The sequence below is a fragment of the Phoenix dactylifera genome, unplaced genomic scaffold (genome assembly GCF_009389715.1).
Source record: "Phoenix dactylifera cultivar Barhee BC4 unplaced genomic scaffold, palm_55x_up_171113_PBpolish2nd_filt_p 000253F, whole genome shotgun sequence".
NCBI lineage: Eukaryota > Viridiplantae > Streptophyta > Magnoliopsida > Arecales > Arecaceae > Phoenix > Phoenix dactylifera.
Window position 1 is genome coordinate 388,218 of NW_024067746.1, and position 20,209 is coordinate 408,426.

Sequence of the window (20,209 nt, forward strand, 5' to 3'; positions counted from 1 at the left end):
TTGTGAGATGGCAAATTTTTCTGATGATGTAGGAAGTCACCATGGTGATGAAGGTAGACCCCCAGTTATGACACTTCGACAATATTTACATCCCACTAGGACTAGTCAACCTTCATGCATGATTATTCCTGAAAATGTAGGACACTTTGAAATCAAACCAGGAGTAATTCAATTGCTGCCCAAGTATCATGGGATGGAATCTGAGAACCCTTATCTTCATCTTAAGGATTTTGAGGAAATTAGTATCACATTTAGAGTGCCAAATGTATCGGAAGACGTCCTTAAATTGACCTTGTTTTCTTTTTCCTTAAAGGATAAAGCCAAAACATGGCTGAACTCCTTGAGACCTAGATCGCTAGGAACATGGCATGATATGCAAAGAGAATTCTTGAAAAAATTCTTTCCCGCACAAAGGACTAACTTTTTGAAAAGGCACATTAGTAATTTTCAACAAAAAGACCATGAAACATTTTATGAATGCTGGGAGAGATTTAAAGATTTGCTTCTCTCTTGTCCTCATCATGGGTTTGAAACATGGAGAACCATTAGTTTCTTTTACGAAGGGTTGTCTCCACAGTTAAAACAATTTATAGAGACTATGTGCAATGGTCTATTTTTGGAAAAGCAACCCGATGAGGCATGGGACTATTTAGACTCTCTCGCAGAGACTGCACAATTATGGGATACAGGGGATAGAGTGAATAAATCTTTGCCTAAGCCTAATAGCATTCCACACGGGGGCCTTTACAACCTTAATACTCAGGATGATATTCAGGCTAAAATGGCAGCCCTTACTAGGAAGGTAGAGGAAATTGAACTTAGAAGGATTGAACCCGTCAAGACCGTAGAACATAATAGCGAGTGTTGTAGGATTTGCGAGATGCCTGGCCATCTCACCACTGATTGCCCCACAATACCCGCATTTAAGGAGGTCTTGCACGATCAGGCCAATGTTATGAATACCTATCAAAAATCTTTCAATAATCCTTTTTCGGGTACTTACAACCCTGGTTGGAAGAACCATCCAAATTTCAGGTGGAGGAATGACCAACCTCAACAAGTATATAACCCAACTCCTCCACCTCCGCACCCTCATTATGCACATGCACCCCCTCAAAAATCCAGTCTCGAAGAAACTTTGCAATCTTTCATGCAAGGTCAAGCTAAAATCAATGATGAATTAAGAAATCAACTGACAACGCTGACCACTGCTTTAAGTGCTCAAGAGAAAGGTAAGCTACCAGCTCAACCACAACCTAATCCTCAAGTCTATGGCGGTAGCAATGCATCATCTTTAACTTCGCATAAAGAACAAGCAAAGAGTATAATAACTTTGCGAAGTGGAAAGATTATTGACCGACCAGTCCCAGAACAAACACAAGTCATACCTGATTCGGACCCTCCCAAGACAAAAGAAAAGGATAATGAAGAAACTGAAGCACCAACATCTACTGAAAAAATTGAATGTCCTTTTCCTGCACCATTTCCACAAAAATTAAAGCCCTTGCAAAAGCTTGAACCAAACTCTGAAATTCTTGAGCTTTTTAAGCAAGTAAAAATCAATGTACCTCTTCTTGATGCAATCAAACAAGTGCCTTCCTATGCAAAATTTTTAAAAGATTTGTGCACTGTCAAGCGTCGTTTAAATGTCAAGAAGAAGGCATTTCTGGCTGAAAATGTGAGTGCAATTTTACAGTATAACATTCTTCCTAAATATAAGGATCCAGGTTGCCCAACTATCTCGTGCATCATTGGCAATTTTAGGATTGAGCGAGCATTGCTAGATTTAGGAGCGAGTGTGAATTTGTTGCCATATACAGTATATGAGCAACTCGGTTTGGGTGAGTTGAAGCCAACAACTGTGACCTTACAATTAGCTGACAGGTCAGTGAAAGTCCCTAGAGGGATTATTGAAGATGTGTTGGTCCAAGTAGACAAGTTCTATTTTCCTGTTGACTTTATCGTACTGGACACACATCCTGCTTCCAATTCACCATCTCAGATTCCGGTCATCTTAGGATGTCCATTCCTTGCAACTTCTAATGCATTGATCAATTGTAGGAATGGTGTCATGAAGCTTTCTTTTGGCAATATGACCTTGGAACTGAACGTCTTTAGTATAGGTAAACAACCCAGTGATCATGAAGAAAGTAAAGAAGTTGAATGGGTTGAAACCATTGCGGAAGAATATATGTTAAAAGAAACATTTACTGAATCGGCCGACAATAGTTTGATAGATTGGTGTTCTGAAGGTACTGCTGATGATGTGGTCCCACCTGTTTTAGATAATTCGGATGTCATGATGGTCAATGGGTGGAGACCAAAAATAGAGGAATTTGAACAGTTGCCACCTCGAAAAGCAAAGATAGTACCATCCCATGAACAAACACCTAAGCTCGAGTTGAAACCTTTACCGAAGGAACTCAAGTATGCCTTTCTTGGACCCGAGGACACATTTCCTATAATCATCTCATCTGATCTGGATCATGCCCAAGAAAAAAAATTACTTGGTGTTCTAAAGAATCATAAGGGAGCTTTAGGATGGTCTATTGCCGACTTGAAGGGGATTAGCCCTTTAATTTGCACGCACCGGATATATTTGGAGGACAACGCCAAAACTACAAGGCAAATGCAACGCAGGTTGAATCCTACGATGAGAGATGTGGTTAAAGCAGAAGTCCTCAAGTTGCTTGACGTGGGTATTATTTACCCAATTTCCGATAGCAAGTGGGTGAGTCCTACTCAAGTCGTGCCCAAGAAAGCGGATCTGACGGTGGTCAAAAATGAGCAGGGTGAACTAGTCCCAACTCCTGTTCCGACGAGTTGGCGCATGTGTGTTGACTACCGAAAATTGAATTTGGTCACTAGGAAGGATCACTTTCCCCTACCCTTCCTAGACCAAGTTTTGGAAAGAGTTGCAGGACACAAATTCTATTGTTTTCTCGATGGCTATTTCGGGTACTACCAAATCGAGATTTCACCAGAAGATCAAGAGAAGACTACTTTCACTTGTCCTTTTGGCACATTCGCTTTCCGTCGGATGCCATTCGGGTTGTGTAATGCACCTGCAACATTCCAAAGATGCATGTTCAGTATTTTTGAAGATATGAACGAGAAATTTTTAGAAGTGTTTATGGATGATTTCTCTGTTTTTGGCGATTCTTTTGATGATTGTTTATTACATTTACAAGCTATCTTAGCTCGGTGTATAGAAAAGAATCTGATACTGAATTGGGAGAAATGCCACTTCATGGTGCCAAAGGGAATTGTCCTAGGACATATTGTTTCATCGAAGGGCATGGAAGTTGATAGAGCTAAGATTGACCTAATCGCCAAGCTACCTGCACCCAAGACGGTTAGAGATGTTAGATCATTTTTGGGTCATGCCGGATTTTATAGGAGGTTCATCAAGGACTTTAGTGTCATAGCCCGACCATTATGTAACCTCCTATCCCTTGATACACCATTTAATTGGACTGAAACATGTCAAGAGGCATTCGAAAAGTTGAAGGCTATACTTAGCACTGCACCCATCGTGCGACCACCTGATTGGTCGTTACCTTTTGAGATCATGTGCGATGCTAGTGACTATGCGATAGGAGCTGTCCTAGGACAACGCAAGGATAATAAGCCATATGTCATCTACTATGCAAGCAAAACTTTAAACGATACTCAAATGAATTACACCACCACCGAGAAGGAATTGCTTGCAGTAGTATTTGCATTAGACAAATTTCGCTCTTATATCCTTGGTGCTCCTATTGTTATCTTTACAGATCATGCAGCGCTAAAATATTTATTGGATAAGAAAGATGCCAAACCACGCTTAATACGATGGATACTTTTACTCCAAGAATTTGACATCACTATCAAAGATAAAAATGGAGTAGAGAATGTGGTTGCTGACCATTTATCACGGCTAGTTGTTCATGATTTGGTGCCACAGTTGCCCATCAAGGACTCGTTCCCTGAAGAGCAATTGTTTACACTTTCTACTATGCCATGGTATGCTGATATTGTAAACTTTCTTGTCACGAACCGATGCCGGAGCATTGGGGATCGAATGATAAGAATAATTTCTTGCGTGAAGTAAGGAGTTATTATTATGATGCCCCCTATTTGTTCAAGTATTGCAATGATCAAATCTTTAGAAGATGCATACCGAATCATGAGATACAAAGTGTACTCTCTTTTTGTCATGCCAGTGCTTGCGGAGGACTCTTTGCATCTAAGAAAACAGCAGCTAAGGTGTTACAATGTGGTTTTTATTGGCCTACATTATTTAAAGATGCCCACGAGTTCTGTAGGACATGTGACCCATGTCAACGTGTTGGAAGTCTAACTCGTAGGCAAATGATGCCTCTTCAGCCCATTACTGCTATTGAAATTTTTGACATGTGGGGCATTGATTTCATGGGTCCGTTTCCACCATCTTTTGGCCATGAGTATATTTTAGTTGGTGTTGAGTATGTGTCAAAATGGGTAGAAGCTGTTGCCTGTAGAACTAATGATCACAAACCTGTTTTGAAATTTCTGAAAGAAAACATATTTTCTAGGTTTGGGATGCCCAAGGTTATAATTAGTGATGGGGGAAAACATTTCTGTAATAAACCTTTTGAGATTCTGTTACGAAAGTACGATATCACCTATAGAATTGCAACCCCTTATCACCCGCAGACTAGTGGCCAAGTAGAGTTAGCCAATCGGGAGATTAAACGAATTTTAGAGAAAATGGTGAATCCATCACGCAAAGACTAGTCTTTAAAACTTTCTGACGCATTGTGGGCTTACCGTACTGCTTATAAAACTATTCTTGGTATGTCCCCGTATCGGCTAGTCTATGGAAAAGCATGTCATCTACCTGTTGAAATAGAGCATAAATCGTATTGGGCCATTAGAAAATTAAACTTTGAACTGTCAGATGCTGGTTTAGCCAGAAAACTACAACTAAGTGAGTTGAATGAAATTCGACGAGATGCGTATGACAATGCTAGACTTTGTAAAGAACGAATGAAAATTAGGCATGATAAATCAATTCTAAGAAAATCTTTTGAACCTGCACAAAAAGTTCTTTGTTTTGACTCTTGCTTACATCTGTTTCCTGGAAAGTTACGATCAAAATGGACAGGCCCTTTCATTGTAAAAACTGTTTTTCCACACGGGGCAGTTGAAATTGAAAATCCACAGGATGGCACAATTTTTAAGGTAAATGGACACAGATTAAAACCTTTTCTTGAGAATTTTGCAGGTGAAGAGGACTCCTTTTTCTTGGGGGAGCCTTCTTATGACCGAGCATGATGGCCAAGGTATGTGTATATTAGTTAGAATTAATTTTTTTTTTTATTTCTAGTTTTCTTCTTATTTTGTAGGTCTTCTTTTCTGAAAATCAACAGCTCAAGGTATTCTTCTTCTCTCTATTATTTTCTCTATTGTCTCTCATATATAGTTTTCTTGCATCTTTTACATTGAGGACAATGCAATGTTTAAGTTGGGGGGAGGAAAATATTTTGATAAAAATAATAATAATAATAATAATCTTGGTTTTGCATTTGATTTATTCTATTACTTTCTTTTCTGAGCAAATGCACATGTATTTTCATATTGAGTTTGTGCAACTATTAAGGCAAGGAACACATGCATACTATGATTGATCAGAGACCTATTATTAGATCCCCACGCGTGTACTTAATGATAATAGGAAAGCCTCAGGAGTTCACATTTGTTAACTGCATTTTTGTTAGCCTTATCCATAAAAGAAGTACGAGTATCCTTGTTCATACCATAAGGTTCAGAATTTGGTTTTCACATAAAGATAGAGGTTGAATAGCCCAGTTAGATTACTTAGGTGCCTTATGATCCGACTTTGGTTGACCTATAGTCACGATGCAGTCACATATACATAAAAAAAAAAAATATACCTATATGGTTCAGTCTATCTTCTCTTTTCTTGCATAATTATATATATATATAAAAAAATCCTTATGATGACAAGTCTGGCCTCGTGGCATAGTCTGGTTCGAGTAATTAAGCCCGAGGGGTGTTTCACCTAATGTCTTGAGCCAACTGGATCGGGGGTCATTGGCTGAAAGCTCGCTACATGGATCTTACTAGAGCCTAATGGGGTTGGACTATAGTAATCGTCATATGTATTTCAAAATAAAAATAAGCATGAATAGGGTTGGTCGGACTGAACCTAGTGACATGTGGTAATGACTGGTTTGACTCCATTGTTTTGGACCTCTATGTACCCGGGTTATTTAGTTGGGATTGATAGCTCTTTCTTTACATGCGAACCATTCTTGACAAATTTAGACAACATGTGATATTCTGAAAATTTGATGGATCAAGTTCTAATAAACTGTAGAAAATACTTGTGAACTTGAGTAGTGCACCTAAAACTCAGGCGGTGCCCTATTGTGGTGGAGGTATTAGTACTCTGAGAAAGTCATGCGATTTGATGCACACTACACTTTTATATTTTCTTGCTTTGATAGTTGCCATGCTTGAAAATATATATCAATTAATTACATGTGTATTAGCTTAAGATTTATTTCATATTTCTATTAGAATCTCATGTCATATCATTCATGATGTTTGTGGGTAGCATCCCTGAAAACCCTCACGAGACAACACTCGTCCACTAGGGTAACCTAGGGGTTTAACGGCTTGTTGCACGTGCTAAGTGCAATCGTGATTCCTACGAAAGTGAGTATTTATCTTAATTTTATGCAATTAGTTCTAATAAAACATCAAAGGATCAACCAACACTTTTTGTACTCTCATGTTATTGTTTACTCTGAATTGCTAGAGACTAGCAATAAGCTAGTTGGGGGGTGTGATGAGAGCACAAAAGTGCGATCTAAGTACCCATTAACTTAGCCTAATGCTAGCAAAATAATGATAAATAATAGGTGTTAACATTTGCATGATTAAATATTTTATCCTTAGCACTTATTATAATTTTTATCATTATTTTATATAAATTTATCTTAAAAGAATGCATCTTCCTAACTGCAGAACAGAGCCCAGATTCAGCCGTCCGCAATGCATCCCGAGCATTTCCACGTCCGCATCCAGTGCGTCCGAATCTAATTCTGCAGCCAGTTTCCGAATTTATAGCATCCCGCGTTCCCCTCTTTCCTCATTTCAAAGGGGTCCACGTGTTCATCCAGCGTCCGCGTGCAGCCCAACATCCCGTGAGCATCTCCGCGTGTGATCAGCTCCCAGCTTCCTCTCCATGCGCGATCAGCTCCCTCCCGCGATGCAACCGTCTACGATTTCATCCCACGCGTCCGCCCGCGTGGATCCTGCATCCGAGTCCCAGTTCACCGCAGTCTCCCGAGCGTCTCAGCTTCCTTCGGCGACCATCCAGCGCATCATCCGAATCCTAGCATCGATCCTCCGCATCTGCGATCAGCTCTTATCCGGGGGTCTTCCAGATCCGCGTCTCAGCCCCCAGCAAAGGTCACACGCGTCATCCGAATCCCAATCCCGGCCGTCCGCGAGCGATCCACGTCTCCACGCGTCCGATCTTCAGCGCAATCCATCGGCCCCTTCCATTTCTGAGCCATCCGTGCTTCAGCCGAGCCCGTGTCACATGCGTCCGCCCGCTTCTTCCACCTCTCCAATCTTCTATGGTTGAGCCTCTCCGCGTCCGGGATACTCGGCAGCCAACACGAGAGGAGCATCCCGTGTGATCAGGGGGTCCATCGGGAGATATAGGGAGCTTTCTTTCTCGGCTGGGGGAGAGGGCCCTGCTATTCAAAAAAAGAGAAAAAAACAGAGGAGAGAAAAAAAAGGAAACAGGGGATGCCCTGTTTCCGAAAAGAAAAAGGAAAAAAAAAAGAGAAAAGTGGCTAATGTCTTTTATGGAGGGCTAATTACTTAGGGAGGGTGATGGAGGAACCTTTGATGTATTACTTTTCTTGAAGTAAATTCTGAACCTTTGCTCTTATTGAATTTATATTTTTGATGTGTTATGGGTTCTTGCATAACTATTTTGTAGATAGATTTTTAATGGTTTATGTTTATTGGCACATGGACTGCTTTAGTATTTGATTTGTCGTTGATGTAATAGGCACGATGAATGCTTAGAAATAGAGTTCATATGTCCATAAAATATATTCCATGTTTTGATCTATTCTACTTTTACGTCGTTAATCAAGAATCGCAGGATTTATTCTTGAATGCAATATTATCAAGGGGGATTCCAGATCCCTACCATTTCTCTGATTATTGAACTTTATTTATTTGCATGTCATTCTTTGTTTTTAATTTCTGAAAATCAACTGAAAATTACATCTAAAAATTATGCTAATAATCCATATTTCGTTCCCTGAGGATTCGACCTCGGACTCCCGAGAATTTACTACTTGTGCGATTCTCCTATACTTGGGAGATTAGTTTCGCGAAAGCAATTTTGCGAACGCGTCATGCATACCCTATTCCTACAGTGAACCTACTGTAGCCAATCTACACTACAAGGACCCATATGACTAGAGACCATGTATATGTATAGTCAAACTACAATAACCTCACTGTGAATAGCCGAAGCACCGCAGGTCAAAGGACCAGTCACACTACTGCAACATCAAGTAAGTCACTGACGAGTGGATAGATATCCAAGTGACTTCTTGTCTTGGTCACGCTCAGTACCCTTGTTCTCTAACAAGCACCTGCACTATCAGTTCAGTGTCCCCACACTGTGGACTCGAGTCTCATCCATCCATAAGAAAAGCGATCTGTACACTGATCGGATCGATCACCGTCTTTATGATGATCCATTGATTAGGAGCATTTAGAAATTAATCACCAATGATACATGACTCAAATTCTCAACTCTTGAGAATATGTATCATCATCTTATTAATTCCTTGGACGATTCATAGACACATAAATAATATGAATGAAAAGATGCCCATTTATTATTCAATAATAATAAAGTCAAGTACAAATTTATGTCTCAAAATTAATAATGTGTCCGCCATATTGGCTTCTAGGGCATACATCTAACACCACCCCCACCAAAGCCACAAACAGTTTCGGTGGTGACCTTTGAATAATTTTAAGCACTTCTTTAATAGATCGAGGCGCTGACTACTGTGATCCAACACATGCAGCAGACAGCTGCCTCCTAGTGCCCACAATAGCAAGAGGCCCACAAGTAGGATCACCGAGAGGACCTGGAATGCTCGAGTTGATGCTCTCTACTTCAGAGTGAGAGGTAGGCGCTCCTGATCAGCCTTCCCATCGTTACAGCTCCAGCAAGGCTCCACACAGCATTTACAGCTCAGGTGGATCCATCTTGATCGACTGACTCTCCCTCTTGAGAGGAGTCAGCCTCTAGCCATTCCTCCTCTCACCGACCTAATGGGGCATCCAGAAGAGAGGCCAACCTCGATCATAAGCTCGAGGAGATGCGCCAGTGCCTCGAAGACCTACAATAACATCAGGCTAATCAAGACCAAAACGTGGAGTTCACCATTGAATCCCCCTTCTCGATGAAGATAATGGGGAGCCCCCCCCTCCTCCCACCAATTTCAAGATGTCATAGCTGGAGACGTATGACGACACCTCAAGCCCTCTATATCACTTAGAGAGTTTCAAAGCTCTAATAATGCTCTAGGGTGGCTCTCATGCGGTGATGTGCAGAGCTTTGCCAACTACCCTTCGGAAGACAGCTTGGTTGTGGTACACGGGCTAAAGCCAAGTTTGGTCCATTCATGTGAGTAGCTCAGCCGGATGTTCGCTGACCACTTCATAGCAGCAAGAGGCCAAGGTGGAGTTCAGACACCCTTTTTGCCATCAAGCAGTGAAATGACGAGTTCATATGAGACTACGTCAGCTGCTTTAATGCAGCCACCCTAAAAGTACACGACTTGAATCATTCGATCACAATGTCTGCCATGAGGAGCAAATTGAGGACTTATCGATTCTTTTTTTCTTTAAAAAAGGTTCTCGAGAGACTATGCCAAGCTATTGGCTCGAGCGACAAGTACATCAATGCCGAGGAGGCTATGACGATATAATGAGAGTTAGCAAGGGGCGAACCTATCCAAAAGAAAAAACAATAAGCGAAGATGAAGAAGCCCCCCGTCAATCGAGAAGCCCTGCTTAGAGGTTTGGGAGATATACACCCCTGAACACTCCGTGTTGATAGATTCTCATGAATATATGCAATTGCAATTATGTGTAGTGACCACAAAAAATGAAGTCTACGGCTCCTAAGGGCATCATGCGGTAGTGCTAGTTATACCGCGACCATAGGCATGATACCAAGGATTGTTTCCAACTAAAAAATGAGATCAAGGTTGTGATCCCGGTGGAGATTGGACTAGCATCGCACTGGGTCGACTTCCTAGAGGATTAGGGAAACTCGGAGCATCTACGAATCAACCTCGGCTTGCTGGAGGAAATTAGGGAACGAGCTCGAATCCGCATGGCTGCCTACCAACATCGAGTAACCCAATATTACAATTCTCGGGTGAAAGCTACGCTCTTCCAACCTAAGACCTGGTATTAAGGAGAGTCGAAGTTTCCCAGCCAACCAAGCAAGACAAACTCTCACTTAATTGGGAGGGACCATACAAAATATTCAGAGTCATCTGACCTAGAGCTTATCGCTTCAAACATTTGAATCGGACAACCATTCCCCATATGTGGAATTCTGCCAACCTCTGGATGTACCATCAGTAAAGCTTGACGGACCAATCTTGTAAGTTGAAATTATCTAATAAGATCGCCTAATTCATTTCTTTAAAAGGAAGCATTCTATGGTGGTTCCTAGAAGGCCGGTCTTTGTGCTGAAAGCTTGGCGTGCCAACCGATCCCTCTAAGTCGAAAATGGCCTAAGTAGAAGACTGACCCCTACGTCAAAGGCTCGGCATGCCAACCGACCTCTCCAGGTCAAAAATAACCTGAACAAAAAGCCGACCCTCACATCGAAGGCTTGGCAGCCCAAGCAAGAGAACGACACCCATGCCAAATGCTTGGTATGCCAACCGACCTCTCTAGGTCGAAAATGACCCAAGCAAAAGGTCGGCCCCTATGTCGAAGGCTCAGCATGCTAACTAATCTCTCTAGATAAAAAATGGCCCGAGTAGAAGGCCGGCCTCCACACCGAAGGCTTGGCATGCTAGCCGACCTCTCTAGATTGAAAACGGCCCAAGCAGAATGCCGGCCCCTACGTCGAAGACTTGGCGTGTTAACCAACCTCTCTAGATCAAAAATAGACCAAGAAGACGGTCGGCTCCTATACTAAAGGCTCGACGTGCCAATCGACCTCTCCAAATCAAAAATGATCCAAGCAGAAGATCGGCCCATACGTTGAAGGCTCGGCATGCCAACTGACCCCTCTAGATCGAAAATGACATGAGCAGGACGCCAGCCCCTGCGCCGAAAGTCAGAAATGAGAGAAGCCCTAAGAAGTTGTTAAAGTTGCAGTGTCAGTCCTGCGAGTGGCCTCCCATTTAGCCACCCTAATGTCCTTGTTGCTGGAAACTGGACCTGGGGGCGACCAGTCCCTGTTGGGGTATGTGGAGACCTTTGGTGATGAAGAGAATTGAAGGAAAATCAATTCTGCATAGTTTTCTGTCTGGCGGACTGTCGGAGTCGACTCGAGCTTCAGTCGAGTCGACTCGGGAACAGTCGAGTCGACTCGAGGTCTGTCGAGTCGACCCGAGAGGAGAAAGCCGCAAAAACCATGTTTCTGTCTGGACTGTCAGAGTCGACTCGAACTACAGTCGAGTCGACTCGGAGCATCGTCGAGTCGACTCGAGATACAGTGGAGTCGACTCGAGATCGTGCCAGTTAAACTGGAAGTTGTTCAGACGTGCCAGAGTCGACTCGAACTTCAGCCGAGTCGACTCGGGCTCGCGAAAAATCGTACGGACGATTTTCTTTTGGTGTTTTTGGTGGCGTTTCAACGGCTATGATCATCTGAAGGTCTTGAGACTATATATAGGACTCATGAGAGCCCTAGGGTAAGGTGATTGGCCGTATATTTGAGAGAGACTCTTGTTTGTGAGGCTAGGATTCTAGAGAAGAAGAGGATTGGGATCCTACTTCTTGTGCAAAGGGAATTCTGTGTGAATCTCTTGTAGATCGATCGCTTGTGATCGTTCGGGTGTGTGCTATCTCTGTAATCAGTTCATCCTTATTGAGATTTGGAGGCGGTGGAGGACGTAGGCTATTTGTAGCCGAACCTCGTTAACATTTTTGTGTGTTGCTTTGCTATTTTCTTCCTTCTTCTTCCTTTTGATCTTTGATAATCCGTTGCGGTGCTCAAGTGTTTTATCCTACTGATACCACGGGGTAATCTTTTGCCCTTCGTAGGCGGAGCGAAGAGGTGATCCTTGAGTCCGGAGTCGAGGGAGCGAGAGAGTGCTTATCCGTTTGTATCTCTCTTGCTTGTCCGACGTCGGTGGCGGCGCTGATGTGAGTGGGTTCCGGTGCGGGGCGCCGACAACAATTGGTATCAGAGCTATTGGTTATTCCTGCAATGGCGGATGAAGGAAAGTTGCGAATTGAGAAGTTCAATGGCACGAACTTCGGGTTTTGGAAGATGCAATAGAAGATTACCTTTACCAGAAGGATCTCTATTTACCTCTTGGAGGTAGAGCAAAGAAACCAGAGAAGATGTCCGATGAAGACTGGGAGGTCCTCGATCGGAAGACGCTCGGCACCATCAGATTGTCACTTGCATCACAAGTGGCATTCAACATCAAAAACGAGAAGACGACGATGGAGTTGATGGCAACATTGTCGCGGATGTACGAGAAACCCTCAGCATCAAACAAGGTATTTCTCATGAAGAGGTTGTTTAATCTTTGTATGAAAAATGGCGGCAGCGTAGCAGAATACCTCAACGAGTTCAATGGACTCACGGCCCAGTTGGAGTCAGTGGAGATTAGTTTTGACGATGAGATTCGGGCATTGCTAATCCTCTCCGGATTGCCTGATAGCTGGGAGGGCCTAGTGATGGCGGTGAGCAACTCTTCGGCAACGGAAAGTTGATTTTTTGATGACGTTGTGGGAGTGCTTCTGAGTGAAGAAGCAAGAAGGAAATCTTCTGGAGCTACGGAGTCGTCTGGAAGTGCACTAAACACCTCTGACCGGGGAAGACAAAAGAAGGACGGTCGTTTTCGAAGCGACTCGAAGTCGAGATCCAGCAGGTCTCGAGCACCTCAGAACAAGGGAGCGAAGTGCTGGAACTGCGGGAAGACGGGGCACTTTAGAGGGATTGCAAATCTCCTAAAGGGAAGCAAGGCGACCACACCGAAGGAGTCAGCAAGGATCTGGCAAATCTTGCTGAAGACGGTGATATGGATGCCCTTTGTTCTATCTTTGTCTACCTGTGACGAGTCTTGGGTGATAGACTCGGGGCGCGTCTTTCCATGCTACATCCCAACGGAAGCTTCTTGGAAGGATATTGAGAAGGGAGACTTTTGGCAAAGTCTACCTAGGGGATGGAGAGCCTTGCACCATACAAGGAAGGGGAAGCGCGGAAGTGAAGTTGGTTTCTGGATCTTCACTTGAGCTTGAGGACGTACGGCACGTACCTCAACTGCAGAGGAATCTGATTTCTGTTGGACAGTTGGCGAGCCAGGGGGTACAAGGCTACTTTCACAGCTGATCAGTGGAAGATATCCAGAGGTTCGTTGACGGTGGCTAGTGGCAAGAAGGTTGGGACACTTTTATGTTACCAATCGGCACGGAGAACTCTATTGGAGTTGTTGCAGCAGATGTGGACACCAAGTTATGGCATTGTAGACTTGGGCACATGAGTTATCAGGGACTAGAGGTGATGCACCAGTTGGGAAAGCTGCAGGGTCTCAGGAGTGTTGAGATGGACTTCTGTGAGGATTGTGTTCTCGGAAAGCAGAAGCGTGTTTCATTCAACAAAGAAAGTAAACCTCGGAAGCAAGAAAAGCTAGATCTCGTGCACACGGACGTGTGGGGGCCTGCACCAGTTTCTTCCATTGGTGGATCTCAGTACTATGTTACTTTTATTGATGATGCTACCAGGAAGCTTTGGGTGTTCTTCTTGAAGCACAAGTCAGAGGTATTTGGGGTCTTCAGGAGATGGCAGGTGATGGTAGAACTCGAGACAGGAAAGAGGTTGAAATGCCTGAGATCGGACAACCGGTGGTGAGTATTGTAGCAGGGAGTTTGAGGACTACTGTGCAGATGCTGGGATCGTCAGGCAAAGGACAGTTCCAGGAACACCACAACAAAATGGAGTTGCTGAAAGGATGAACAGAACAATTAGATGAGCGTGCCAGGAGTATGAGGATACATGCTGGATTGCCACCAGTAGTTTTGGCGGAAGCAGTTAACACTGCTGCCTACTTGATCAACAGAGGGCCATCAAAGAAACTTGAATTTGGGATTCCTGAGGAAGCATGGACAGCGAAGAAGATTGATTTGGCGCACTTACGAGTATTCGGTGTACCAGTTATGTCCATGTTTGATTCCAGTCAAAGAAAGCAAACTAGACGCCAAATCAAAGAAGTGTATTTTCGTTGGATACGGGAGGTCAACAGTTTTGGGTACCGGCTTTGGGATCCCGAACACAAGAAGATCAATTCGTAGTAATGATGTGGTATTCAATGAGAAAATGCAGCAGAGCACTGAATCAGAAACAAAACCTGTTGAGCCGTGTTTTGTGGATCCTGAAGAGGAGTCTACAAATTCTGGTCAGAAGACTCAGTCAGAGCAAGAACCTGAAGCATTGGCACCCCCCTCCACAACTAAGAAGGTCCACTCGTAGTACTCATGGGAAGCCTCCTCAAAGGTATGATGGGACTCTTAGTTTATTTGCTGCTCACAGATAATGGCGAACCTGAATGCTTCATGGAGGCATTGGAGGGTTGATACCAGGAAGGAGTGGAGTTGGCCATGGATGATGAGATGAAGTCAATTGGAGCAGAAATCAAACGTGGGATTTGGTGGATCTGCCCAAGGGGAAGAAAGCCACTGTCAAACAAATGGGTTTTACAGGCTGAAGGAAGAGCAAGGCGGGGAAGAAGCGATACAAGGCCAGGCTGGTTGTAAAAGGATTTCAGCAGAGAGCAGGTATCGACTTCACAGAGATCTTTTCTCCTGTAGTCAAGATGAGTACTATTCGAGCGGTGCTGAGCATGGTGGCAGTAGAGGATCTTCACTTAGAGCAGCTTGATTGAAGACGGCCTTTCTCCACGGAGATCTCGATGAGGAGATATATATGCAGCAGCCGGAGGGATACATTGCAGCTGGCACGGGTGACTTAGTCTGCAAACTAAAGAAAAGCCTCTATGGTTTGAAACAGGCACCCAGACAATGGTATCTCAAGTTTGATAGTTACATGCTTGAGATAGGATACAGGAGATTCAGGAGGATCACTGTTGCTACTTCCGGGACTTCGGTACATCTACATTATCTTGCTATTGGATGTTGATGACATGTTAGTTGCAGGAGCTAGCATGCATGAGATTGCAAAATTGAAGCTGAAGCTGTCAAAGAAAATTTGCAATGAAGGATCTAGGAGCAGCAAAACAGATCCTTGGGATGCGGATCAGTAGAAATAGGTCTAAACATATCCTCAGACTATCTCAGGCGGATTACATCAGCCGAGTACTCAGGAGATTCTGCATGGAGGGTGCCAAACCTGTTGGCACACCGCTGGGTGCCCATTTTAAGCTCTCAAAAGGGCAAAGTCCGAAGACGCGGGTGGAGGAGCTCAATATGTCAAAAATCCCGTATGCATCGGCAGTGGGGAGCTTGATGTACGCTATGGTGTGTACGAGACCAGACATTGCTCAAGCAGTGGAGTTGTGAGTCGCTTCATGAGCTGCCCAGGCTTGGAGCATTGCGCGCGGGTCAAATGGATACTGAGGTATCTGAAAGGGCACTGAGCACATGTCATTGTGCTATGGAGGTTCTGAGATCCGGTTACAGGGCTATGTGGACTCAGACATGGCAGGGGACTTGGACGGCAGGAGAAGCACGACAGCGTACTTGTTCACCTTGGGCAGTGAAGCCGTCAGTTGGATTTCCAGGTTGCAACCAGTTGTTGCATTGTCGACTACGGAGGCGGAGTATGTGGCAGCCACAGAGGCGTGCAAGGAACTAATATGGCTTCAAGGCTTGATGAAGGAGCTTGGGAAGGAACAGAAGGATTGCATGTTATATTCAGATAGTCAAAGTGCAATTCATCTGGCAAAGAATTCAGCTTTCCATTCAAGGACGAAGCATATTGACATACGGTACCACTTCGTGAGGTCATTGCTCGAGCAGGGACTCGTCAAGTTGGAGAAGATTCATACAAGTCAGAATCCTGCAGATATGTTGACGAAGGTCGTCACGGTGGAGAAGCTGAGGAGTTGTTCAGCTTCTGCTGGTCTTCATGCTTGAAGACGTTGAGGAGGCATCGTACCTATTTCACTAGGATGATTTAGTTTCAGTGGGAGCACAGAGGAGAGCCAAGTAACAAGAGGATATACCCAAGGTCTCCAAGTGGGAGATTGTTGGGGTATGTGGAGACCTTTGGTGATGAAGAGAATTGAAGGAAAATCAATTCTGCATAGTTTTCTGTCTGGCGGACTGTCGGAGTCGACTCGAGCTTCAGTCGAGTCGACTCGGGAACAGTCGAGTCGACTCGAGGTCTGTCGAGTCGACCCGAGAGGAGAAAGCCGCAAAAACCATGTTTCTGTCTGGACTGTCAGAGTCGACTCGAACTACAGTCGAGTCGACTCGGAGCATCGTCGAGTCGACTCGAGATACAGTGGAGTCGACTCGAGATCGTGCCAGTTAAACTGGAAGTTGTTCAGACGTGCCAGAGTCGACTCGGACTTCAGCCGAGTCGACTCGGGCTCGCGAAAAATCGTACGGACGATTTTCTTTTGGTGTTTTTGGTGGCGTTTCGACGGCTATGATCATCTGAAGGTCTTGAGACTATATATAGGACTCATGAGAGCCCTAGGGTAAGGTATTGGCCGTATATTTGAGAGAGACTCTTGTTTGTGAGGCTAGGGTTCTAGAGAAGAAGAGGATTGGGATCCTACTTCTTGTGCAAAGGGAATTCTGTGTGAATCTCTTGTAGATCGATCGCTTGTGATCGTTCGGGTGTGTGCTATCTCTGTAATCAGTTCATCCTTATTGAGATTTGGAGCGGTGGAGGACGTAGGCTATTTGTAGCCGAACCTCGTTACATTTTGTGTTTGCTTTGCTATTTTCTTCCTTCTTCTTCCTTTGATCTTTGATAATCCGTTGCGGTGCTCAAGTGTTTTACCCTACTGATACCACGGGGTAATCTTTTGCCCTTCGTAGGCGGAGCGAAGAGGTGATCCTTGAGTCCGGAGTCGAGGGAGCGAGAGAGTGCTTATCCGTTTGTATCTCTCTTGCTTGTCCGACGTCGGTGGCGGCGCTGGTGTGAGTGGGTTCCGGTGGGTTCCGGCGCCGACAACAGGTCCGCTGGGAAGGAGGAGCTCCGGCGAGAACTGGCGGACGGCGATCCGTCAACGGGTGTCCTCTGCAAGTGGCCTGCAAAAAGTCGATAGCCGGGGTTTCCGGCGCTGGTCCTCCGATGGCTAAGTCAGAGGGGGCAAGTGTATTCAAAAGTGGGAGGGGAGAAAAAATATCACCCGAACTTTAGAGTCCAATCCCCCTTTTTATAGGAAGATATAGGATTACCTGTGATATGATGGGGCAAAATTACCGTATGGTTGAGCATGTCGTTGGAATTAATGCACGATCATATGTATTAATGGCTTGCCGTGTGAAATCAGGTCGGAGCCAGGGAGCTATCATGACAGATCGGACGTAGCCGAGCTGAGTTGCCGTGAAAAGCTTGAGGTCCGTAGATAACAGGAGTCGCGTGCATTAATTGTTGAGTAAGCTGAGGGTCTGCAGAGACCATGTGCATTAATTGTTGAGTGAGCCGAGGGTCTGCAGGGACCATGCCCATTAATGGTTGAGTAAGCCAGAAGTCTGCAGAGGTCATGCGCGTTAATTGTTAGCGGTGGTGACAGGGTATGGCTTCTGGTTAAGCTTCAGAAGGATGTGACCGTGGTGGGTGAGCGGCGAGGTTGGCGAATAAGGAGGTCGCGCGCCTGGTCGGGCATCAGGCCGGGCGTCCGAGGTAGGGTGCTTAGACCGAAGTTGCGTGTCAGGTCGGGCGCCTTTAGTTCGGCCGCCCTCAGGTCGGACACTTAGAGGTCGGACGTTCTCAGGATCGGGCGCCGGCAGCCGGTTTACGGGCCTTTGGGGCTGTTATTTTCCCCCAACACTACCCCCGACTTTCGAGATCGAGCCGTTTGCGAGCTGGGCGCGGAAGTAGCTGCCTTAATTGCGCTGGGGGCCAGGGGGTCTTAAATTATTTCGGCATTCCGCGTGCTTCGGGGTTTCTTTAATGAGAGGAGACGGGGCGACGCCCTGTCGTCCTTCGAGGCTGCCTCGTGTGGCGGGCTCGTAATGGGGCTTCGGGATCCGATGGGATGCTGCATGATTCTGCATTCGAAGCGTCTATCCGGGTTAAGTGTGCCATCTCGGCTTTCGGGGCCGACACGTGGCAATATCTAGCCAGAAGGCGGGATTTAGTTCCGCCGATCTGGGCTGTTGGGGAGGTTTATATAAACCCCTTGCCTTAGCCCTAAAAAGGTCTTGCTTGGCCGCTACTGCTTTTTCTTTCTCACTCGTTTTCTCTCTTCTTCCTTCGTTCGACCGAGTCTCCCCGGCGGCGTGCTAAGGCGCGGCGGCCGCCTCGTAGGCCTTTTTCCCACGTAGGCTCGGGGGTTCCCTTCCTCTCCTTCTTCTCTCCCTTATTTCTCATTTTCTTCTTTGCTTTCCTTCGGTTTTTTGTCTTTTCGGTCGTCCCTCTTCTTTTCTGGGATGGGTCGTGGTCCTGGTGAGGTCGGGTCTAACCTGACCGAAGAGGAACTGGACTTGGTCCGTTCCCAGTTCTTTTTCCAGCCCGGGTTTCATCTTGTGCCCGCAGGGTCGGAGGACCGGGTAACGAGGCCCCCTCCGGGTCGGATCGGAGTGTACGTCGAGACACTCTGGGCTGGCCTCCGGTTCCCCCTTCATGAGTTCGTGAACGAGCTGCTGGTGGAGTACCAGCTCGTCTCAGCTCAGCTCGCCCCGAACTCGTGGAGGACCATTATTGGGTTCATATCCCTTTGCCTTGCGCACGGGATACCGACCCTGGTAGATGTTTTCTGCCGGTGCTTCTTGTTGAAGTCAAACTCGGCGGACGGAGAGTGGCTATACTTCGCCTTTCGAGGCGGTATGTCCCTCTTTCGAGGTGCCCCCTCTTCTATCCATGACTGGAAGGGGAGGTTTTTCTTTCTTGCTTTCGAGCTCTCGTGGGGGTTTGACCCGAGATGGGGGACTCTCCAACTGAAGGCTCTCAACTGGCTCACCGATCTTTCGACGGACGAGCAGAGGGCATTTGATGCCCTACGCAGCCTCGGGGGCGACATCACTGTTACCGACGTCCTAAGCGAGGAGGCTTTGGTGAACGTCGGCCTAAGCTCGGCGCGCCCCGAGGGTAAGAGCGGTTGCATTGCTTCCTTTGTTTTGCTAGTCTTATTTGCTCTTTTTCTTTCCTTAATCATTGATCTTAATACTTAGAAAGATTCTTTCCTTTTCAGACGTTCCCAACATGGTGACGAGCAATACCGCGCTCTTCTCCCGCCTTAAGAGAAGGGCGGCCGAAGCTGGCGGGGCTCTTCCAGAGCCCAGGAAGAAGGCCAGGGCGGCCTCGACTTTCGCCCCTGCTGAGGCGAGGGGCTCTGGGGCCAGCCTTTCCAGATCTGTCCGGGTTGAAGCCCCAGTTACCGAGCAGGCGAGCTCGGGCTCCAGAAAGGGACAGGCCCGGCATCCCCAGCGTGCCCTGTACCTATTTCCCAGCGACCAAATCGGCCGATTGTCCGCCTGCAGCGTTTAGGCCCCCAGCCAAGCGGGGGCGACGGGGTTCCGAGCTCGGACCGGCCGAGCTCGTCGAGGGCTGGAGGTTGCATCGAGGGGGAGTCCGATGACTCGGAGTCCCCCATTCGCGAGGGCAGCTCGGCCCTCCACGATAGTGAGGTCGCGCGCGCGGTGTTTCGTTGTGCTTCTTCCGGCCGATCGGGCCGAGTTCAGATCCGTCGGCCTCACCGAGTTGGTCGACCAGACCTATTGTAATGCTGCCCGGGTAAGTTACTTCTTTCTTTAGTTTTGGTTGTGTATCATT

At 45.9% G+C, this 20,209-nt stretch overlaps 1 pseudogene; it reads right to left on the bottom strand.

Moving 5' to 3' along the window:
• Window positions 1-430: 430 nt before the first annotated feature.
• LOC120105292 lies at window positions 431-528 on the bottom strand (annotated as a pseudogene).
• Window positions 529-20,209: the final 19,681 nt, after the last annotated feature.